Source organism: Cimex lectularius, unplaced genomic scaffold (assembly GCF_000648675.2).
Source record: "Cimex lectularius strain Harlan isolate CLEC.00 unplaced genomic scaffold, Clec_2.1 scaffold137, whole genome shotgun sequence".
Taxonomy (NCBI): domain Eukaryota; kingdom Metazoa; phylum Arthropoda; class Insecta; order Hemiptera; family Cimicidae; genus Cimex; species Cimex lectularius.
In genome coordinates this window covers 995,192-1,019,095 of record NW_019392687.1, presented here as the reverse complement: position 1 = coordinate 1,019,095, position 23,904 = coordinate 995,192, and the positions used below count along the sequence as shown (strand labels likewise).

The 23,904-nt window shown below is 35.3% G+C and overlaps 1 protein-coding gene across 2 annotated transcripts in view; it reads left to right on the top strand.

The window, feature by feature from the left end:
• Positions 1-23,904, top strand: part of LOC106664828 (ras-related protein Rap-2a) — a 297,001-nt gene that overhangs the window by 48,848 nt on the left and 224,249 nt on the right. The window contains exon 2 of one of the 2 annotated variants that reach the window (XM_014390847.2): positions 13,892-13,987. The exons of the other annotated variant lie outside the window; for it this stretch is intronic. The gene's annotated coding sequence lies outside the window, so the exon portion shown is untranslated. The remainder of the gene's footprint in view (positions 1-13,891; positions 13,988-23,904) is intronic. 2 annotated transcript variants of the gene reach the window in all.

The window sequence follows — 23,904 nt, the reverse complement described above, 5'->3', positions numbered from 1 at the left end:
AAATCGGACCACGAAAACTAGTGAATTTATGTACATACACATACTCCACATACTTTATGTACATATACATACTCCAAAAAGTATTTTTACAACATTTTGAAAATAAATACACGAAATTATGGTAAAACGGAACATTTAGGAGGGCTTTGCGACTCACAAATCAAATTTACGTTTCCAAACCGAGCAAACCACTTTACGAACAGCGCTTTCTCCTAAACAACCCCATATATATCTCAAATTTTCCTAACAGTCTGGGCTGCCGTTTTTTTATTTGTGGTAATAAAAACTATAACCGACGAAAATGCTCCATTTTTTTCAATTTATATAAAAACACCTCGTAAAATGACGAGGTCTTCAATGAAACCGACAGATAAAAACACTTTACTTTTCCTTTTTCATATTGTTTAAATAATAATGACTGAACCATCAAAACACAGTAGAGATAAATTCGAATTATTAACTAGCTGCGGACTTATTTTGCAACACAAACTAATATTTAATAGTAATTTTTCGAGTTTATTGTATTTGTTTAATGGTTAGGTCAATAGAAAATATATATAGCATAATATAACCAATACACGAAAACTTTCTAAAGCACGTTTCTTAGATTAATTTCATTTTAAAAACAACTTTAAATTAATTTTTCAAATTTGAAAGAATGGACTTTTATAAGAGACCTCCTTTTATCTTAAGAAAAACAATCACATGGTAGAAACTTTTCAGGGCAAACTTACGCGCGCTTAATGATTTGCCTGGGGCTTAGCTTGGCCAACTTTATAGCCCTCAGGGTTTCTCGGGATGTTTCCGTTTTGACACAAAGGTTTAAATATTAGGCGGGTAGCTGGCGAGGATGTTTTTTTTTCTTTTAGAGAAATCTCAGTTCATTTAAATTCCTTGGGCTTTACTGTGTATAGATTTGCAGGAAACGAAGATATCTTTTGTATACTTGGTAGATAAGTCGTTTTGTGTTTCAATTTGCGTATATCGTGCGGGAATTTGTAAGTGTGAGAGAAGACATGTTATTAGATATAGTTCTCTGTAGTACCTGTAAAAACGTAATTGTAAGTATTATAATTTTTTTTAAAAATGCCAGTAATTAATTAACTAACTGAAAATTAATTATTTAAAAATAACATGATAACTTATAATTCATTAATTATAATATTATTTTTCTATTTAAGGATGATTTTTATTGAAATGCAAAGGAAAGCTCAATCCAATATTCTTAAGAAGCCTACAACAACGGGGTACAAATCTTGTCTAATAAAATGCTTAAAAGTAGTTAGTAATATTACATATGGAAAGGAAATAGTCCTATCTGAAGGTCGCAGTACCAAAGGTTCTGAAGCCACTTCTGTCACAAACTTACAAGTAAATAATGAGTTTTTCAGAATAAAAAGTATCGGCCACTTTTTCTCTCATCAACACTCTGAATCAAGGTATGGTCTTGAAGTAAAACAGATATCACTGTTAAATTCCTTCGAAATGTTAGAACTGAGTCGGTCTTCAAGGAAATTTGAGAACACCTATAAAAACTCAATCTGTAGATTAAGATTGTTTTGTCCTGATGATGACTTTAAATTAGGGCGAAAGCTTGGCAGTAACAACTGAATGTGGTTTTTTTTACTTCAAGACCATGCCTTAATACAGATTGTTTATATATAATGAGAACAGATTACTCGATTACGACAAAAGTTGAAGTTATGAAATAACGCAGTTCATTTCTTTTTCTAGCCCCTTAAATTTAGGCCATGATGATGAAAACCTTGGAAAGAAAAACACCATCATCAAACAGATTACATCAGCTTGATCTTCACTACACCTAATCCTACAAATAGACCGATGAATAATTATGTCTAGTTAAGAACAGGCATTTTATTGCCCTTGATAAGTAGTGAATGATTTGTAAATGGAAACCATTGAAAAAAGATCGTCAAAAAGATGACCTTAAGGTGATCTTCACTACTCCTACAAGTAGACTAATGAATAATAAAGACTATTTAAGAACAGGCATTTTTATATCATGGTCTCAACATTCTATGCATTTAATTATTTAGAAATCGTGAGATGCCGTCTGGTGTGATGTAGGTTTCAGAAAAACATTTTCTTTATCGTGCCAACGTTTCGATCTTTATTGAGATCATCTTCAGGGCTCAAAGTGTTTGTCTTCTGTGTAATTGTGCCATTCTTGCGTGTCGTGTTGAGTGTGCTCGGCATCTCACGATTTCTGAATAATAATAGTCAATAGATTTCGTACAAATTCTATGCCTCCCAGTGATTTATCCATTGTGGTGGTACATAAAGAAACTTAGGATCTTCCTGTAAGGTATGAGTTCAAAAGTGACTTTGATTCCATACCCCACGAAAAATTAGACCATATCTTGGGCAATGCTTTTCTCTTCCAGCAGCCAATGAAGCAAACGATTAAGGTACCGTAATAAGCTAGCCTGGGAAAAGCATTATGCATTTACCATTGCATGAGAAGGTTAAGTAATGAAGAGTAGTTAGGTTACTTAACCTAGGAGTTTTTACAAGAACTTGGATTCCATACCGTACCTAAATCTTGGGCTTCATCTGAAAAAGCACCTGAGCAGTAGTTTTGTTTTCTAAGGCGGACGGAATTATGCATGATATTACACGATAAGGATGTAATAACGGTTAGCTGGATTACCTAGCCTAGAAGTTTTTATAAGAACTTTGGATTCCATACCCTATATTTGGCCACATCAGCAAAAGTGCATGAGAAGTATTTTTGTTTTCTAAGGCTGACAGAACAGTTTCAAAAACCCACCTTGATAAATGAGACGGCAATAGTTGAGAAGGAATGATTTTTGTTGATCGATGATTACTAAACGTTAAAAATAATTTTTTGAGGATTTTACATCCTAGGAGGACAGCTGATATATCGTGTACGTTCGAGTAGTTCAATAAACATGCGAGTGAAGACGGACCCAATAAGTAATCGAGATTCACTATGAGTTAACGACTCGCAGACCAACACCCAGAATCAACTCTAGTTAAATGGTGAGATGGACAGGATCGATGTCAAGATAGTGGTAGAGTAGCGGCGTCTTCTGTGTAATTGTGCCATTCTTGCGTGTCGTGTTGAGAGTGCCTGATTTCTGAATAATTATCGATTAACGGTCACTAATCACCACACATTCTATGCATATTCTTAATTTCATTTTTGTAATTTTATGGCCCTTGTTAAGTGGTGAACGATTTTTAAATGGAAACCATTGAAAAAAAAAAAAAGATCGTCAAACAGATCGTGAAAGTACGATCTTCACTACTGCTAAACCTACAAGTAGGCTGATGAATAATTAACTAAGGAAAGGCATTTTTAAGTCATGGTCTCAACATTCTATGCATTATTCTTAATTTTCTTTTTGTACTTTTGTTACCCTCGATAATGGGTGAATGATTTGTAAATGGAAACCTGTGACAGAAATAAAAAAATCATCAAACAGATGACCTCAGTATGATCGTCACTCTGCTTAATCTACAAGTAGACAGATGAATAATTAAGACTAGTTAAGAACAAGCATTTTTATGTTATGGTCCCAACATTCTATGCATTATTCTTAATTTCCTTTTTTTAATTTTATTGCCCTTGATAAGTGGTGAATGGTTTGTAAATGAAGTGTGAGTAGATTTTTTCCTTAAAATTCAAATTAGGTTAATATTTATGAAAAAAATTAGCGTAAGTTGAAAGTAGAAAAGATTGTGCGGGTCAAGTAAATGGCGGGCGTGTCACGAGAAAGGTCAGTGCACCCAGAGCCCCATAGGCCATAAATTAAATCATAATTGCCACTTTAATATCTCGACAGAATCGAACGGCACTTTTAAAAAACGGAATGGAAAACGCAATATGAAATTGTGTTACTCAATTGCCTTCGTACAGGAGTTTCGGGCCACGTGTTAACCTTCGGCGAAGGCCCTAAGGGTCACATCCTTACTCAGCAGATCTCATGTCCCGTGGGAACGAACTCTGAATATCGTCGAACCTATTCGGCCAGATTCGCGGCCCATTTGATCAAACTTGGTTAAAACTGGATTGAATTTTTATTCGGCCTTCTCAGGCGGGCCGACCGTGAAAAATGAGTCGGCTAAAAAGTTCGTAACAAGTTTCCATGGCACTCGGGGCAAATTTGCAAAGTTGGCCCAGTCTAATAAGCCTATAGTTATTTTAATAGACCTCGATACGAAAACTTGACTACGACCGATGTTCCAAACGTTTCCCTCCTTGCGTCTGGACAATACGGACGCATTTTCATGACGCATTTGGAATAGTAATCACATTAACATTAAAACTATTTTAAATGAAGTTTATTGAAACGAACAGTAATAAATTTTATTTTTTCAATCTTTGTTCTAGTAAAGTGGAAGTCAGTAAATCGTAAATCCACATAAACAGGTTTATCCTTGGATTAAATTCACTTTTACCTATTCATTTCTTTAGTGAATGAGTTTTCTTATTATCGTGGAGATGAAACGACAAAATTAGCATGGCAATGAAATATCAATCTCATAATCTCGCGGATATAATTCATCCAGCTCCATGAACTAATTTTAATCCGCTTTTATTATCAAAACTCTCGCGACATATTAAATACAAATGAAATATTCTTGAGAAAAATTTATTGCAAAATTAAACTTTAATAGAGTAGACTAGAATTTATTATCAGAACAAGAAAAAAAGAAAGATTTTCAGGGTGGAGAACTCATACAAACACACCATTGATGAATTTTAGAAGCCTACTTTTGTCTTATAAAAGAAAACGACCAAACTAACAAAAATTAATAAGTACAGCTGTTTTCTCCACTTTTAGGCGCAATGAATATTTGGGACGGCGGTTTTTCAATCTACAATGTGTCTATTTACGCTTGTGACAAAATCAAACACAAAATCAGAGAGATAAGCGGCCATAGAAGCATTAGCACGTAAAAATATCACATAGAAAATAGGCGATGAAAGTACCATAAACCTCTAAAATCTTAGGCCAGATTACACAGACCAAAAGCGTACAAAAACCTCCAAAATCTTAGGCCAGATTACACTGACCAAAAGCGTACTGTTATATCATATAAAATCTCTTAATAAAGATCGAAACGTTGGCACAATAAATAATAATAAAAAAGTGGGAAGTTTATGGGCCGACAAACAGCTGAGGTCATTGCCGGTCTTCTGCGTGTTTTCCTTCTTTTACTCTTTTTTTCTTATACAGAGAGTCCCAGTTCCTTCTGACGAAACTCAGGGAATCGATTCTACTTTTCATTTGGAGCAAAAAATGCTCAGGAGAAAATTTTCGAAAAGTTCTCTGTTTTGAAGATATTCATCAATTTAGGTTTTTTCAATTTTTCACTACCTTACCACATAAAAACGTTACAACTTCCAAAATGATGAGACTACAACAAATCCAATTACACAATTTGAAAGAACGTTAAATTTGCTGTAAGATACTTCTATTTGCAATATTCTGAAGGACACAAAATGTTAGCCGTGTGTTCAAAAACGTGAGCTAAAGTAAATTTGAAGGGGGGGTAGAAATAAATCAATTAGAACTCGCTTTGTAAAATAAAAATGACACTTGTTTGACCGGTTGAATGAAAAACATTTTACATCATTCAGATTATTGCAAATAGAACTATCTTACAGCAAATTTAGCGTTCTTTCAAATGGTGTAATTGGATTTGTGGTAGCCTCAACATTTTGGAAGTTGTAACCTTTTTATGTGGTAAGGTAGTGAAAAGTTGAAAAACCTAAATTGACGAATATCTTAAAAATAGAGAACTTTCCGAAAATTTTCTCCTGCGCATTTTTTGCTCCAAACGAAGAGTAGAATCGATTCCCTGAGTTTCGTCAGAAGGAACTGGGACACCCTGTATACTACGTTGATATGCTAGAATGCTAGTCTCTCATTTGTACCTCAGGTTGTCCAATACAAAATAGAAACAAAACATACAAAAAATATATATACATCACCACAAACATAGATGTCTGATCACATTCACTCCCCCAGAGTACTCGATATTCCTCGGGGCGGGGTTATAAGCAACCCCTTCCTTTCACGCTAACAAATTACATCCATTACAATAAATTAATACAAACAAAACAATCGATAGAAACATGGAAGTATGGTCACACTCACTCCCCTAGAGTATTCGATATTCCTGGGGGGGGGGGTGTACGCAACCCCTTTCTTTCAAGCTAATAAATTACTTTTACTATCCAGACGTCACACCCTCACCCCAGAGTGCTGGATATTCCTCGGGGCGGGGTTATAAGCAACCCCTTCCTTTCACGCTAATAAATTACATTCATTCCGATAAATTATCACAAACACAACACTCGATAGAAACATAGAGGTCTGGTCACAATTACTCCCCCAGAGTACTGGATATTCCTCGGGGCGGGGTTGAACCCTCTCTCCTCTCGATAATAACTTACTTTTACCCTCCAGACGTCATACTCTCACCCCAAAGTACTCGATATTCCTCGCGGTGGGGTAATAAGCAACCCCTTCCTTTCACGCTAATAAATTACTTTTACTCTACAAGCGTCATACATTCACCCCAAAGTACTCGATATTCCTCGGGGCTGGGTTGAACCCTCTCCATTCTCGCTAATAATTTACTTTTACTCTCCAGATGTCACACACTCACTCTACCATGCTCGATATTCTTCGGGGCGGGGTTAAATAAAGAAACGTTGGCACAATAAAGAAGATGTTTTTCTAAACCTACATCACACAAGACCGCATCTCACGATCTCTAAATAATCATTAAATAACCGTCACTAAACGATAAATAAAAGAGCATCATAGAACAAAATGCATGCGCCGTGCTCAATCCTCAGGCAATTTCTTGCTGTTTTTAGTTATTTAATTTAAAAGAAAGAAATTTCGTCGGTCTTAATCTTCTGAGTTGCGTTGGCTTCTTAAACTTCGTTGCGAGGTTCTCCATTTTAACACTGCTCTTTGGATAAGAGGGAGGGATGAAATCTGTTCTCTGTGCAACTCGCGGACAATCGAGACGGTTCTTCTCACTTCCTAGCTGAGTGTTCAATTTTATGAGAGATTCGTATATTACACCTTCGGTCATTCACTCTCTGAAGAGCCCGAATCATTAAGCTTCTGAATGGTTCGGATCCCCGGGCTTTCATAAGGTTTGCTCGCCACGCCTGGAAGTATAGATAACATTTAGTCCAGGAATGTAATATTTAGCTTCGTAAACACCTTTCCTTCATTAAATACCATAATTATAAAATAACGTTAATGATCAGTACGAAAAAGCCATTGCTTTTCTATGTATTTATTCTATTTATGTTCTATAATTAATGCATGTAAATCCAGAGTTTTATGTTTAATTTTGAATTTACAACGTTCTCCGACGACGGACAGATTTAATTCCATGTTGTATATACCTTATTTATTTGTTTCATGATGTACTCAAAATTGTAAAATAAAATATTTTTTTCTATCTATCGATTTAACGGTCTCTAAATACTAAACATTATACATTTATCTTTTAGTGGTCAATTGACCAAGTTACTTCTTTCAATTAATTATTCTTTTTATGTAATTTGGCAAACAATATCGTAATGTATCAAACCACGTAGAAATTGTTTTCACAAATTTTAAATTTTTGCATTTTTTTGGATTTTCCCAAAAATAAATTTTTCAAGAGCTACGAGCAGATTTATGACGAAAATCGTATATATTAAAAGAAAAAAAAAAACTTGTGAATATCTGCGAAAGGGTTGAGAAGAGGACCATAATTCATACGAACTTTTTTATCTCATTTGAGGTGTAGAAGCACTTGGCAAACTTTGTCGTTCGTGTAGTGAATCTGCATACATATACATCATTCCCATGAGTATTTTCCTACCTAGGGAATGTTCTATTTCGATTATTTTTGTATTGTCAAAATTGAAAGAGTGAGTGTGATCATGGCAATGTTTGGCGAGGGCAGTACCTGCCGTGCCTTTATATTTATAATCATATTTATACTGTATTTTCCTCTACTTTAAATATTTTTTAGTTTGGCCATAATATACTTTTGGCTATTATTTCAATTTATTAAATCCATTATATTTCGTGTTCCGATTGACCAAATAACCTCTTTCTATTAATTAATCTTTATGTAAGGTATTGGTTGAAATGAAAAGTTAGTCACGAACGGGATTCGAACCCCGGCTAAATACCGGCTGCTCTACCACTTGAGCTATCGTGACTTCCACTCGGACACCAACTTCCCACCTCAACCTACGTTGAGAATTTTCCCTCCTTTTTGCCATTTTTCAAATGGTGTCCGATTGGATCGAAGTCACAATAGCTCAAGTGGTAGAGTAGCGGCGTATCTAGCCGAAGGTCATGGGTTCGAATCCCGCTCGTGACACTGACGTTTTTATCTCAACCAAAACCTTACATAAAAAGAATAATTATTTGATAAAACTAAACATAATCTAAAAAAAATATTTTTTGCAATATATTACGATAAATAATTTATATTATAAGCTGTTTAAATTGGTATATTTTTGGTAGAGGAAATACGTTAACAACGACGTTCATGATAAAAGTTTTTTAATTAAAAAGTGACATCACTTTCTGATTAAAGCGTTTTCACCTATCAAAATATTAAGGTGTTAGGTAAGTTTTATCCTTTGAAAATGGGCCGGGATTAAGAAATTAAGTTTTCAACTTTGCCGCTTTTAAGAGATGGAAAAGGCCTCGCGAACCGCGTTTTACAAACATTTTCCGCGAATTGACGCTCGATAATGCGCGTTGGAAAGCGCGTAACACAACCAACAGAATAAGCCCAATTCGTGATTTTGCGGGCCACCTGTTGATTCCGTTCACAGCAGGCTTCTGTCTTTTAAAAAGAACAGACGAATAAAATACCCCTTTGAGCGTGTTTAATTTCCCGGAACGTACAGTATATTGCGCGGTTCTGTGTAATATGTATTTTTATTGTCTCGTTTGTCTCTTTATCTGGTGGTATCTCACTCCGATTGTGAGGCAAAAAGGCCTTTTCAACTATAAATTACAATTAAGTAATTTTCCTTTAATTACACCGTGTTAATTTAATTTCCAATCTTCTTACCATTGTGATTTCCAAAGGTCACTAAAAAGGCAACAATAACAAGTTAAGTATTTATAAATGTAGTACAAAACTTTTTAACTAATATGCAGATATAGACGTAATGTTCGGGGTATGTAATATACTTTGATAGCTATTGTATCTCCCGTTCTGTACTTGAAGGATATCGGCGAGGCCTAGCTCAGCAATAAATTTGATTAGTAGACTCGTTTTCAATCATTTAATTTCTTCTACGGTTACGTTGTACAGCCCAATACACTTCCTCCTGGTGGAAAATATGGTGCCACAGTTTGTTGATAGGCATGATGGTGTCTCCTCTATTTTTTTTTTGCAGAATCTCCACGTGGCGAGTTGGGTTATACAAATCTTCTTCAGATGCCCATTCAGTCTGCGCTGTCCTGTTAAAGATGTCAAGATTTGAATTTTTTATGAGATGTTTCTTTTTTTCCACGATTTCTAGAAGGCTCTTGGATTGTTTATGTCCAATGAGTAAATCTACTATTTCTTTTTTTTATGCGATGTTGTTTCTTTCCTTCCACAATTTCTAGAAGGTTCTTGGATTGTTTATGTCCAATGAGTAAATTCCTCTATTTCTGTTTTTTATGCGATGTTGTTTCTTTTCTTCCACAATTTCTAGAAGGTTCTTGGATTGTTTATGTCCAATGGGTAAATTCCACTATTTTTTCATGCGATGTTGTTTCTTTTCTTCCACAATTTCTAGAAGGTTCTTGAATTGTTTATGTCCAATGAGTAAATTCCACTATTTCTTTTTTTATGCGATGTTGTTTCTTTTCTTCCTCAATTTCTAGACGGTTCTTGGATTGTTTATGTCCAATGAATAAATTCCTCTATTTCTGTTTTTTATGCGATGTTGTTTCTTTTCTTCCACAATTTCTAGAAGGTTCTTGGATTGTTTATGTCCAATGAGTAAATTCCACTATTTCTTTTTTTATGCGATGTTGTTTCTTTCCTTCCACAATTTCTAGAAAGTTCTTGGACTGTTTATGTACACTGAATAAATTCCACTATTTCTTTTTTTTATGCGATGTTGTTTTTTCCTTACACGACATCTAGATGGTTCTTGGATTGTTTATGCCCGATGAGTAATCTCCACTTTTTCTTCAATCTCAGTTCGTCTTTTTGTGTAAGATACTCATTGAAAGTGTGAATCTCTATGCCACAGAAGGATTCAGGACTTTTCAGAGGTGTGTACCCAAAGGATGGGTTATATAAAATATACACCTTTTATCTTGCACAAACTTTAAAAAGGGAAATCACTAGACTAAAATCGCACAGACCCAGCTCGAAAGAAAATGTCCAAAAGCCGAAACGTTTCTGAAAGAACAAAAATCACAAAATGATTAGAAACAAATGAAGTATTGTACAAGTTCATCTCTCCGCAGAATCAAAGAGGGAATCACAAAAAAATCACTAGATCTAATGTTAATGTTACTAGCCAAGGAAGACGTGTGTGTTTGATGATGCATTTTATTAATGGGGGAAGGATATCGTGAAAAAAAGAACCAGAGGGACGGTGAGAATCGAACCAACGACCGCGGGGTCTTTGAACTCAAATATTGCCACAGTATATAGGAGGCCAAAAGGATTAGGTGGTTTTGTTAATCCGCAAAACTGTTAAAGCCAGCTTTTTAAACAGGCTTTGGCCTTTTGTTTTGTTAATGTGATCCGCCGTCTTTTTTCCTATGAGAGAGAGACCGTTCTAATCACGATCGGCCATCATCTGCTGATTATTTAGGAGGGCCGCCTATTTTATCCTCTCCCAAAATAGTCAGGGGTCGTATTAAAAGGATCAAACGGGGTTATTACGAGCCGTGTAATTTGGTCGGATCGCCTCTTCGCCGTACCAGGCTATTTTCCCCGAGTGCGTAATCCTCCAATAAATGAATCATGGAAGGCTCTTCGATTCCGGTTCCCGGGGCTGAGATCTATTTTATTCTGGTTTAAAATCTTGAATACGCATGTTTGAAAAATAAAAGAACAAGGAAGAAAATGTTCCGCTGTGTGTTTTTAATAAATTTATTAGGTTTCGTGGTCCGCTTGACCAAATAAATTCTTTTCAATTGATTAAGGTTTTTGGTTGAGATAAAAAAGTCAGTGTCACAAGCGGGACTCGAACCCACGATCTTCGGCTAAATAGATTACATTTGAAAAATTGCAAAAAGGAGGGATAATTTAAAAGGTGCGATTGAGATAGGAAATTAGTGTCCGAGTGGATCCAGGTCACGATAGCTCAAGTGCTAGAGCAGCGGCGTATTTAGACAAAGGTCGTGGGTTCGAATCCCGCTCGTGACACTGACTTTTTTATCTCAACCCAAAATCTTAATTAATTGAAAATTATTGATAAAGTAGTTTGGTCGTTTCCGACCATTTTCGTGTGCTTATCCTCGCTCTCTTCGGCTTCTCACACTTTTACTGCCTGATCTGAGTGATTTCTGATTTAATCGACTTCAATTTATATGTTAGCGATAGGAAAACTTGTCACTGAAGATGGTGGGAAGAGGAAACGAGACTTCAAAATAATATTTTTATCTAGTTTCGTGGAACCTATAGTTCTGGTGAGCGTATCTTCGCCATTTTGATCTTTTAGAGTAGTTTCGGCTAATATACAAGAACCAGCTCCAGTGGTTTTCTCGGCTATAATGAAGAGGCACAAACACAAATAGATGCTGAAGGCAGAAAAATACGAAATATGTTTAAGAGGATAAAACCTTAGTCTATGGGAAAGGACCAAACTATATATTACGACACAGAACATGAATTCTTACAATAGGTCTTTCCAACTTCATTAGTTGTTAAGGTAATAAGCAGAGAGAAGCACAGATATAAACCCACTGCTCAAAGTAGGGGAAACGCCTGGTTAAAAGAAACCTCGTTTATGTTATGATACTGGTTATAAGGGTCATAAGTAGGGAGAGGCACAGCCAGAAAGACATCTTCCCTGCTGGGTCTCAATAATTTCTTTTTTAATCAACTTCAATTTATAAAAGTTGTGAAGCGGAAACCTACCACTGAAGATGGCGAGAAGACGAACCATCCACTATATGTATACAGGTTAGTCTCACCACAAAATCCTGGTCGGCATATCTTCACTACTTTAGTCAGACGAGTTTCGGCTTCTCATCTTCAAGAGGTATCTTTAATGGTTGTCGAGGATATAAACAGGGAGAAGCACTGGCACAAACCCACCGAGGAAGGCGCAAAATGCAGAATTAAGTTTAAGAAACCTAAACAGCGAATATGGGACTTTTATATTGGAAACTATAAGTTTATCACCACTCAGTCTCAAGAAGAGCTCTGAATAAACGTATTGACGAAAAGATTTCATTGATCATTAGCGATTAGTTTTACTAATTAAAATCTCATTTGTCTTCGCTACTTTAACCTGTTGGGCAAATTTTTGCTTCTTGCCTTCTTCAGTGCTGTATTTGAGATTTATTTTATAAAAAAGTCCTATTTATAAGTTTGTGAAAGTAAACCTAATATTGAAAGTGACGAGAAGTATAAACGAATGCACTATAGTTTTTATGTAATTTCGTCATTCCCAATAATTTTGGTATCATCTTGGTCAGACATACTTTTTTAAGGCTGAGTCTGTGTGATTTCTCTATTAGGAGAACTCATTTACCCAAAACGAGTCTACTACCATTTTAAGTAATTTTGTCGTTACCGATCATTTAATGATTTGTGCATCTGTATTTTTGTCTGTCACGAAATCCGGAAATATGCTAATGATTCCAAAACAGGATAAGTGAAACGTCTAAACTACAAATCCATCCTCAATAAAATAACATCTTAAGTAGGAATTGACCACAAGAGGTTAAACACTTTGAAGTCTTCAGAAGGAAATCTCCCTCTGGCCGACACAATGCATTCAAATACCTAAATCAGAACAGAATCACTAACCAAGGAAAAATACAAGACGAAACTAAAACAAAGAGCATAACAAAATATTCTTGTTTGGGTTATCGTTCGCATTTCGACTCACAATTTTCATTAGTTTTCTATGAAATAAGCAGACAACTCAACTGATGAAAGTTCATTTATGCTTGTGAGATCGAGCCAGCAAGTGTAAATAGACCAGGGTGATGGGAAACGACAAAAGTACACATTGATAGGTTTATAGCCTTAAACATTCAAGAAGAAATTTTACAACACGTGTTGTTCAGACAAGTCCTCAGAAAGAAATTTCCTTCTCATCGACGCAAAATTGACTCAAGTACCTGACAGCCACATTCGCTAGTTTAGTCTATTAGAAGCGTTTCGGCTTTTCGGCTTCTTCACTAATTGTCAAGGTTATAAGCAGTGAGAGGCACAGACACAAGCCTACCTCTGAAGGCGGCGAAATGCCGAAACAAATTTGAGGGATCAAAATAGCTAGTTTTATTTTTATTATATTTAGTTCGAGACTACGCAATTTGGTTCCATAACTCAACAGTTACCTAATAATTTAAAAAAAATGTATATTTGCTTCGGCAAATGTATATTTTGACTGGGCAGACTGTTCTGTCATACATAATTTATTCCTGGTAAACTTGTTGTTAACTTAGAATTTTAAATGGTTTCAAACTTGAACGAAGTTGTTTATGAAACGCTAATTATTCACATTTTTACAAATTATAAAAAATTCTATTTGTTTTTCTTCCAAGATATTTTTGTTAAATAGTTTTACTCCACTGTTTCTTCCAAGCCAAAATTTTAGTAGGTTAGAATTTCACGCACATAATTAGCAATGTATTTAATTTTTTTTGTATTTTTTGCTTTTTTTCAGTTTTCCAGTCTAAAAGCTGGGAAATCGGTGGAAACCGGTATTTTTTTCGCGCTGTGGTGTTAAAAAAATTACAAAAATATCTACCTACGGCTGGAGGTAAGTTTTGCCTTTTTTAATCCTTTAAAAGGTCATTTTTGATTATTGCAAAATAACTTAGAAGGGTTGAAAAACTATAACTTGGAACTCAAATTCAAAAGGTCCGGTTGAGATGGAAGTTAGTGTCCGAGTGGATCGAAGTCACGATAGCTCAAGTGGTAGAGTAGCGGCGTATTGAGCCGAAGGTCGTGGGTTCGAATCCCGCTCGTGACACTGACTTTTTTATCTCAACTAAAAACCTTAATTAACTTAAGGGGAATGTTCGAGTAGTAAGAAGCATTGACTATAGTTCTAAGGAAATTGAATTTGAATTGAAGTACTATATTCTTGAGATGGTGCTAGACGCAGTAAACGTACGATGAAACAACCCTCACCAAGGCTGGCAAAATCACTGCTGCCATTAGAGAGGGCTAAACTCAGAGGAGTGGTAGGACTATTAACCGGTCACTAGTATCTGAGAAAACAAAAACACAACATGGGCATATACAACCATGATCCCATCTGCAGATTATGTAATGAAGAAGAGGAAACAGCCACCCATATCATCTTCGATATGCGAAGCAATGGAGATTTAAAGTAATATACAACGTTTTTAACGTAAAAAAAAACTTAGAGAATCAAATTGTAGCAGCAATGACCTGATACTTCTAAGGAGAAGGATTGAGTCTACTGCACTGTACTAAGGAACTAGAAAGGTACAATAATCCAGAAGGCTGTGGTTCCTGGGAAGCACAAACCCCGCTTCTTAGTATCCTTATTACCATACCATCAATTAAACAGACAATATGGTCTGGAGTAATTCCAATGAGTATTTTCTCCACTCTTGTTTTTAATTTTGTATATATTTTCTTGCTCATTGTTACTTGTCACTACTCGAAGGTACAGCAAATTAAAAAAAAATATAAGAACAAAAATTACCAGGTGTTTTATTAATTGACGAATTGAACGTGTGTGGATTTGAATATGTTTGTTTCATAAGTATTTTTTTGTGCTTCGGAGTATTTCTTCCAAATATTTTAAATTAAAGAATAAAGTAAAATTACACAATCACATTGAATACAAATCATGGAATGAATGCGACGAACTGATAATGTTGAAAACACTCTTAATCTTGGCATTAATCCCTCTGGTTAATCTAACCAACTTGGCTTCCGAATATTTATTGACCTTCCATTTCGGTGGGAATATAATCGGTCATGGAAGTATTATCAACTATGATAGATTCGTCAGTGTGGCCGATTCTTTCCTTTACCGCAACGACAGCGGCGATTATCCAGTGGTCGATTTCTGGTGGAAGGGAATCGACGTTTATTTTAAGGCTGTTAAATCGACGACAATAGTTACCTTGAAAGTGCACCAACGATTCAAGACAAGGAAGGACCAACTTTCTGATAACAATATCGCTATTGGACTGCTCGCTTCGAACGTCAATTTCGTCTTCATGTCTCTGCCGTGGTCGAGTCCGGGAGATTTTGCAACTTACTGGAATAAATTGAAAGACGGGGATTGCACGTGCATAATTGATGGATTCAAGTACGCTATCGCCTTGGATAAGCAAGATACTTATAAGAGTGATACGAGTGGCATCGTCTACGGTTTAAGTAATAAGCAAGTGCATTCGAAGTTTAAGTTTGTGAAAGGAACCATTCTCTCCTGCACTGGCGGCAACACGTTCGGGATGCTTCAGCACGTTGAACTGGTATCATCTAACGTGAAACTGTATTTCATAATTTTTAAAAAATATTTGACGTTTATCCAGTCGTCCGTTGAAATTCCTGGAAAGGCTTCGTTAATTTGACTATCCACCGAGCGAAGATGGCTGTAATAAAATGTCATATTGTTCTCACGCTTGTAGAATTGTGTAAATTATTTACTGTGTGAGTAAAATGGAACATGTGAGTAATCAAAATCTGTTTTTTTTTTTTTTTCAATATTAGAGCATTAACCTTTTCTGAATGATGATTATTAGTATATGGAGCACTAACCAACCCCCAGAATTCGGTATTGGTCACATTTCTTTACTGTTTATTCGCAAAAAACAAAAACTAATAAATGAAATATACATTTAAACCAAAAATAATGAAAAAATGAATCGATTACTAGATTTTTTCAAACTGAGGTGAGGCACTGTTTTCCTCCTTTATTTAATTACCTACATGTATTTACGTGAAAAAATTCAATTGTCTGAAAAAAAAATTTGGAAAAAAAAAACATAAAGTAAGAATAACACCCGCTAATATGTTTATCCATCCAAAGATTTACTGGCATCGTGCGTGATACTTGAAAAGTCAACGAAATTGGAGTATGCCGGGTGATGAACTTTTATTTTGGCCCGATATATGTCGTCGTTGGTTAGGGTTATAAGGAGATAGAATCTGTATGCAAAATGCAAAATACAACGACCAGAAAGCAAGTTTAATAATTAACGAAAGAGAATGTTCTCATGACTATTAGAAAAAAGAGAAGCATTATCTCCGAAAAAGAAGGGTCAGTCGCTTAATAATAAAAAACGTCTTTCTCTTTTCTTTAAAACCACTATCCTTGCTGTATTTAACTGTGATAGGCGATACCTTCGGTGCCTCGCCCTGCTTATACCCCTGACTATCATAGGAATGTAAAAAAATAAACATTTAAATTATATTATTTAGGGATCCTAAGATTGCATACGGAATCGAAATAACTAAGGCCTGTAATAAGTTCATTGCTTGAGCACTGAAGATGTCGAGAAGCCGAAACACTCGTGAAAGATGGAACAACGACCGTAGGCAGAGCAAAATGATCGGACAAGAAAACACTAGTGATTTAATGTAAGCAATGAAAAACTTTTTTCAGAGAAATGTATCTATTTTTTGTTACCAATTAATAAATGTTTTTTTCGAAATGTTATCTCGTGGAAAATTAAATGCAGTTTGTAAACTAAAGGTCAGATTTGTATTTTAATGCCGCTAAAGTAGAGAAATTACTATTTTACATGAAAATATTTGATTTTAGACTAAATTCACAAAAATGTTAATATCTCAGGAAACAATCATGATAGAAACCTTGTTCTAGTGTCACTTTTATTTAGTGAATCTACCGTGACAGTATTGACATTTAACCCTGTAACATCCTGTATTCTTATTATTATGAACACCAAAAATTGGGTGTAGACAACAGAAACACACACGGAGAAAACTAAGGATAAAAAAATCAACGAAGTTAATTATGAAGAAATGCATCAGATTTGACGAGAACAAAAAGAACAAAGAAAGCAACAAAGTAGAATTCGGAAGAAAACTCAGAAAATTTCGTCGACCCCTAACTAAAGTGAAATAAGATTTAACCGAATTTGCCAAAACGAATTGGCGTTGAAAAACAAATGGCAAGAAATTTTGTGTAAAAATCTTTTCTCTAATGTAGGGCTGCTTTAACGTAGCAGTAATATAAAAATAGGATAAAAGCTTTATTTATGTATGTACAACAGCCACACCTCGATTACTGAACGTCCGGCAGGGCTTCGACCTTCAGTAGTCTTCAAGTTGACGTGGGCAGACCACATAAAACATCTGGTCTCAAAATCTACAAACATTACAATGCCCTTCGAAATAGAAATATTTTTATTGATCTTGGTTCTACCAAAGTCAGGCAATTCAAAACAAGGTTTAGAGTAAAATTACAAAGGCACAAATGTATATTTGTAACTTAAATTTGTACCATGACATATAATTTTCAACTTATGGAGATTTTTTCGTTTCTTAGAAAATTCTTAGAAAATGTTGCACAATATAATACACAAGTACAATATCCAATTTAAGTTTCAAGTTGTAATGGATCCCTAGAAAGTCCTCATCACATACCTGACTATGATTAATGATAATTTTAGTTTTAAGGACGACAAACTACATTGACCATGGGCCAGTGGTATTCTTTTGCTTTTAGTCGTGTAGAAATATGTGGTAATTAGTGACCGTTAGTCGATAATTATTCAGAAATCGTGAGATGCGGTCTGGTGTGTTGTAGGTTTCAGAAAAACATTTCCTTTATCGTGCCTACGTTTCGATCTTTATTAAGATCATCTTCAGGGCCTGGGATTTACAAACATTGTTTAAATTTAACAAAAACATTTGGAAAAAAAGTGAATTTATACAATGCAAAAAATTTTTTTTTTATATTCAATCAAAGTCGCGTTTTAATTCTACTAACTTCTTTTCCAATGTACGTAGCCAAGTAATATTGTTACATGATATGATGGTAACAGATTCTGTTGCTTTATACTAGTCTAGTATCTAGTGCTAGTCTTTCAGTAACTCAGCTCTCGTCAACTGTGGATTAACAAATAACAAACCCAAATTCAAAGAATCGTCTTAGTCTGGTTAGCATTTACACTAACGTAGAGTACAATATATTCATCTGGGTAATTATGGATAAACCTCTGCATTCACGCTAATAAACTGCATTCACTCAACACTGGGGTTGATATTCCTCGGGGTGATTGAAGATAAGCCTCTGCATTCACGCTAATAAATTGCATTCCCTCTACTCCAGAGAAGTCGATATCCCCCGGAGTAATTGAGGATAAGCATCTGTATTCACGCTAATAAATTGCATTCACTCTACGCTAGAGTATTTGATATTCCTCGAGATAATTGAGGAAAAGCCTCTGTATTCACGCTAATAAATTGCATTCGTTCACTCAACCTCAGAGTAGTCGATATTATTCGGGGTGATTGAGGATAAGCCTCGCTATTCACGCTAATATATTACATTCATCCATATTAATTCACTCTACCAAAAAATACGATGTTCTTCAACAAAGTGTTTGAGGATGAGCCTCTGCAATCACAATAATAAATTACAATCTTAAATTTCTCCAAGCTCAGGAGAAGCTGATATTCCTCGAGCTAATTGAAGTTAAGCTCTACCATTCACGCAAATAAATACATTAGTTCCAATAAATAACACTTATTACGTACATAAAGCTATAAAATCAATGAAAAATATTTATGGCCATGAGATATTAGATCAGCAATTTGTGCCTCCTTCTGTTCCCACAGGCCCCGCATAAGTTATTTCTCATTTCATTCTTTGCAGACTTATTATCTGTTGTCTGTTTTTATTACTATTATTTATCTTCTCGAGTAAGCAAAATAACCTGCTAGATTTTTTAAATGTACATGATCGCATAAATTTGGTATTGTTGCGATTTGTTAATATTAATTAAGAATAATTAAGTTGGCTTCTGGGCATTAAGATAGCTTTGCACCAGCTGGGCTTTCGGAGATTTGCCCATAGAGTAAGGTCGGTGAGAGTTATTGTTTTATAAATATCGTATTTTTTTGGTGGATCGAAACAAATGGATTGTAACATCAGCCCAATGAAGAACGTTAGAAACAGCGCATCGAAAATTACTACTAAAAATCACCAGAGCATATCGTACTGCTCCTACGGAATCTCTCTGTGTAATTGCCGGTGTAATCCCAATTATATTAGAAGTTGAAAAACGGCGTAGAATCTATGAAGAAACGCAAGGAATGGAACCGGCGGAAAAGAAAGACGTTATCAATAGAATTCATTTGGACACAATTACGCGGTGGCAGAGACGATGGGGAGAATCCGACAAAGGCCGTCGTACCCATCCGCTTATGCCTTCTATAAGTGATAGACTAAAATGTAAATATGTCGAGACAGACCATTATATGACCCTAATGTTCACGGGGCGTGGTGATTTTGGGACGTATTTGTGTAAATTCGGTATGCGGAACACGGCGGAGTGCCCTCAGTGTTTTGATGGTTCTGAAGAGACACCAGACCACACTTTTTCGGGGTGCCCTGCTCATTCAGCCGCAAGAAAAAAGTGCTCCATAGAGTGTGACGTCCCAGCCATATCCAGTGCGATCATGTCAAAGGAAGGTTTTGCGGCCACCAAACGCTTCGTGTATCAGGTGATGACAATAAAAGGTTGGCTAACACCACCCAACAATGACGAATAAAAAAATGTCAGTGTAAGTGTTCGTGTAAGTGTTAATCTAAGTGTCAGCGCAATCAAAACAAATGAAAAATACATTAGCGACATATTAAATTTAATTGTATATTAATATATTGTAAATATATATGTAGTTTATTGTATATATATAGTAGTAGTATGTACGAGGGGTGCCCACTCTCTTTCTCCCCTGGGCGGGATTCAGTATACGGGGAGATTGGGCACCCCCTCATTAGCACATAAGATTATTGTAAGGTGCGACCCTCCCGTCGTATCCCGACCAGGCACCTCTCCGTGGTCCATCCTGGGCACGGCTGCAGCCGCGGCTAACGCCTGGTGACGTGAGGATTGGGCCTCCAGGGGTATATGGTTGCACAACCATCCTGTATAAGTCCGAAAACGGACATAGGAACAGGCAGCCTGAGACCTGTGAAGGTATCAAGCCGAAGGTCGTGGGTTCGAATCCCGCTCGTGTCACTGACTTTTTTATCTCAACTTAAAACCTTAATTATTTGAATTTTGCCCATATGTTTGTGAGGTTGTTTCCAGTAAATATAATTGTTTGTATCAATTATACTTGTTTGTGATTATTTGGAGATCGTGGGATGCGATCTGGTGTGACGTAGGTATTAGAAAACATTTTCTTTATGGTGCCCACGTTTCGATCTTTATTGAGATCATCATCATGGCCTGAGATTTACAAACATTGTTTAAAATTAACAAATACATGTAGGATGTGAATAAAGTCAAAACGTTGGCACGATAAAGAAAATGTTTTTCTAAAACCTACGTCACACCAGACCGCACCTCACGATCTACAAATAATCATTAACTAATGGTCACTAAACATTTTAGTGTTTAAATAAATGAGTTTTTATTTCTTTTATTAAGGAAATATTATAAATCATGTCTAATATGTCTCAATCTTATTATCATTAAGACTAAATCTATCCGTAATAGTATGTCAAATCATCAAATCATCTATGTACCTAAGCTTCCACGAATACAGCAATTCGTATAAACGTCAATCTATTCAGACATGAAAAATACATGATTCTATTGAATTGTGTTATAAGAAACGGCCGACAATGGTGGAATATTCAATGAAAGTTTGATCCTCTTTTACGGTTGGATTCAGAAATCGCAGTGACATCCGCAGCAAGTACGCAGTCCTTGGTCATCTTTATTCATAACCGTGTGTATTTCGGGTATTCGCGTGGCTCCGACTCGTATTATATAGTCTAATTCCCATCTGCAATACAACTGAAAATTATTATTTATAGCCGTGGGCCGCCCCCGGCGTCTCGTGCTTTTGATCCCTTCATCCTTGAAATCCCAGATAAGGACTGCGTTTGGTTTTTCATTAAGACAGAAAACAGCCCTAACATATCCACATTTCTTTTTTATCTAGATGGCCGTGAATTGGTAAGTGGATTTTCCTTTTAATATTTACAATCCGTACTTTACATTTTTATTTTTGTGTCGTAATCTAAAAAAAAACGGATTTATTCGGGGTCTTTATTTAATCCAGACTGAATGGAGACTATTTTTAAATAAGTTTCGAACTTAGACAAAGGATAAGATTTAAGAATTACCTACTTTCAAAACATATTCACGATTACTTATTCAATATTGGCTTTTTGCTCCCGGGCACGAGGGTAAACTGCGTCCACATACAAAACACACAAACACACATACTGACATAAGCACACAAACACTATACACACCCTAGGGCTACCGCCCCTAGGAAGGTTCTTGGGGAGAACTCAAATCCTCACGTACTGGATATGNAAAAAAAAAATATTGGCTTTTGTTTGCAGATCATGTCGTGTTCTTTCCAGATTCCTTCCTAGATACATAAATTATTATATTTTTATTTAGAATATTTATCTTATATATGTTTAAACAAACTTGTTGAATTTGAATTAAATATATCGTTGCTGTGGAGACTGTTTTTTGATTTGACCTTTCGGATTTTTTTCTCGAGTACTTGAAAAAAAAAATTAATTAAAATTTTTGCCGTATCTCGGGAGAGTCCTTACAAATCAATGCCGTAACTCAACTGTTAGAAAATAAATAAATAAAAAATTCATAAAATCTACATTTCGTTTCAAAGTTATATTTTTAAATTTTATTACACGATAAAGCTAATTATGCACTAAGTTGTTTATTTATTAACTTGCCAATGGAATGTTTAGTGGAAATGAACTAATTTGAAACTGAAAATCTTACCATAATTAATTCTAAAATGTAGTTGAACCTTTCCAATCACTCAGGTCCGCCTACACTACCTGCGACAAACTTGACAAGTTAAAAGGAAATTAATTTATTTTAAAAAACGAATTTAAAATATTAAATACCATTAAAATATAATGAAACGAAGAAAATTTGATTATTTTGTTTTAATTGAATGAATAAAAATCAATATTTAAGTGTTTTGTTATTATTAATCGTTACATTCACTAATTTCGTGGTCCGCTTGACCAATTAATACATTACAATTAATTAAGGTTTTTAGTCGAGATGAAAAAAAGTTAATGGCACGAGAGGGATTCGAACCCACCTGTCGAAGGTCTTGGGTTCGAATCCCTCTCGTGCCATTAACATTTTTTCATCTCAACTAAAAACCTTAATTAATTGTAATTAATCGTTACTATAAAAATCAGTTTATTGCCTTTTACATCATCGAGCACTACTTGTATTGAACTGCAAGCGTTACCGAAAAACTCAGCTTTTTGCCCAAATTTATTTGGTGGGATTGTGTTATCACCTCTCCCTGCTTATATCCCTGACCGCTGAATACTGTAAAAAAGTTATTGGTGTGGCAGATTCACCATCATTCAAAGTTGTATAACGCCTTATAGGTTGCTGTACTTTCTTTTACTATATTCAACTTTTCTTTTTTTTCATAACTTCATATATATTTAATTAAGTATAAACCTGCTTTTCCTGCATCTTTAAACACATATTGCATTGTCTCACGCCCTTTTCTATTAGCGACATCTTCAAATTTTATGATATTCAGTAATTTTCCATTCACCTTTATGCCCAAACGGCACCATTTCCAGTTTGACATCCTTTCCATAACTAGTTTTACTATGCCCATCATTGATAACTCTTCTTTAATATGTTCCTAGAGTTTTTATCTCTTATCTCAACTTCTGGCTTGATACATTCCTTTGAAAGGAAAAAAGGAAACTAGGAAGCGGGGTTTGCACTCTCCAGGCACTGCAGCCTTTGATCTTGTTGACATCATTAATTGATTCACTGTAACAAGCTGTAATTTCTTTTCCAAACTTTAACTCTTCTTTGTCACACAATTTCATATACGTGATGGTGAGCGTTAGTCGATAATTATTCAGAAATCATATATATACATGTATAAGTAATGATATACATGTATATCATATATGTATGATATATACATTACATTCCACACATCAAATATTTTTCATAGTCTAATTGTCCAACAATTTAGCTATCCTTTTCCTATTTATCCCTTTCTAGATATTCCTGAAAGGATAATCTGGCCGAACCATTACCAACACATTGTTTCCCTTCGTCGGCTCTTTTCACTCAAAGAAGCCGATGCCTTATACAAAAATGTCTTTTTTCTATACCGACTTCCTTCCCCACTCCTTCAAAATCCAACGTATATAAATATAAAACAGCAAAATCTCACTGGCACTCTCAACACGTCACGCAAGAATGGCACAATTACACAGAAGACAAACACTTGAGTGAGTAGAAATACTTTGATTGAATATAAAAAATATATTTTGCGTTGTATAAATTCACTTTTCCACATCCTAAATGTATTTGTTAAATGTAAACAATGTTCGTAAATCCCAGGCCCTGAAGATGATCTCAATAAAGATCGAAACGTTGGCACGATAAAGAAAATGTTTTTCTGAAACCTACATCACACCAGACCGCATCTCTCGATTTCTGAATA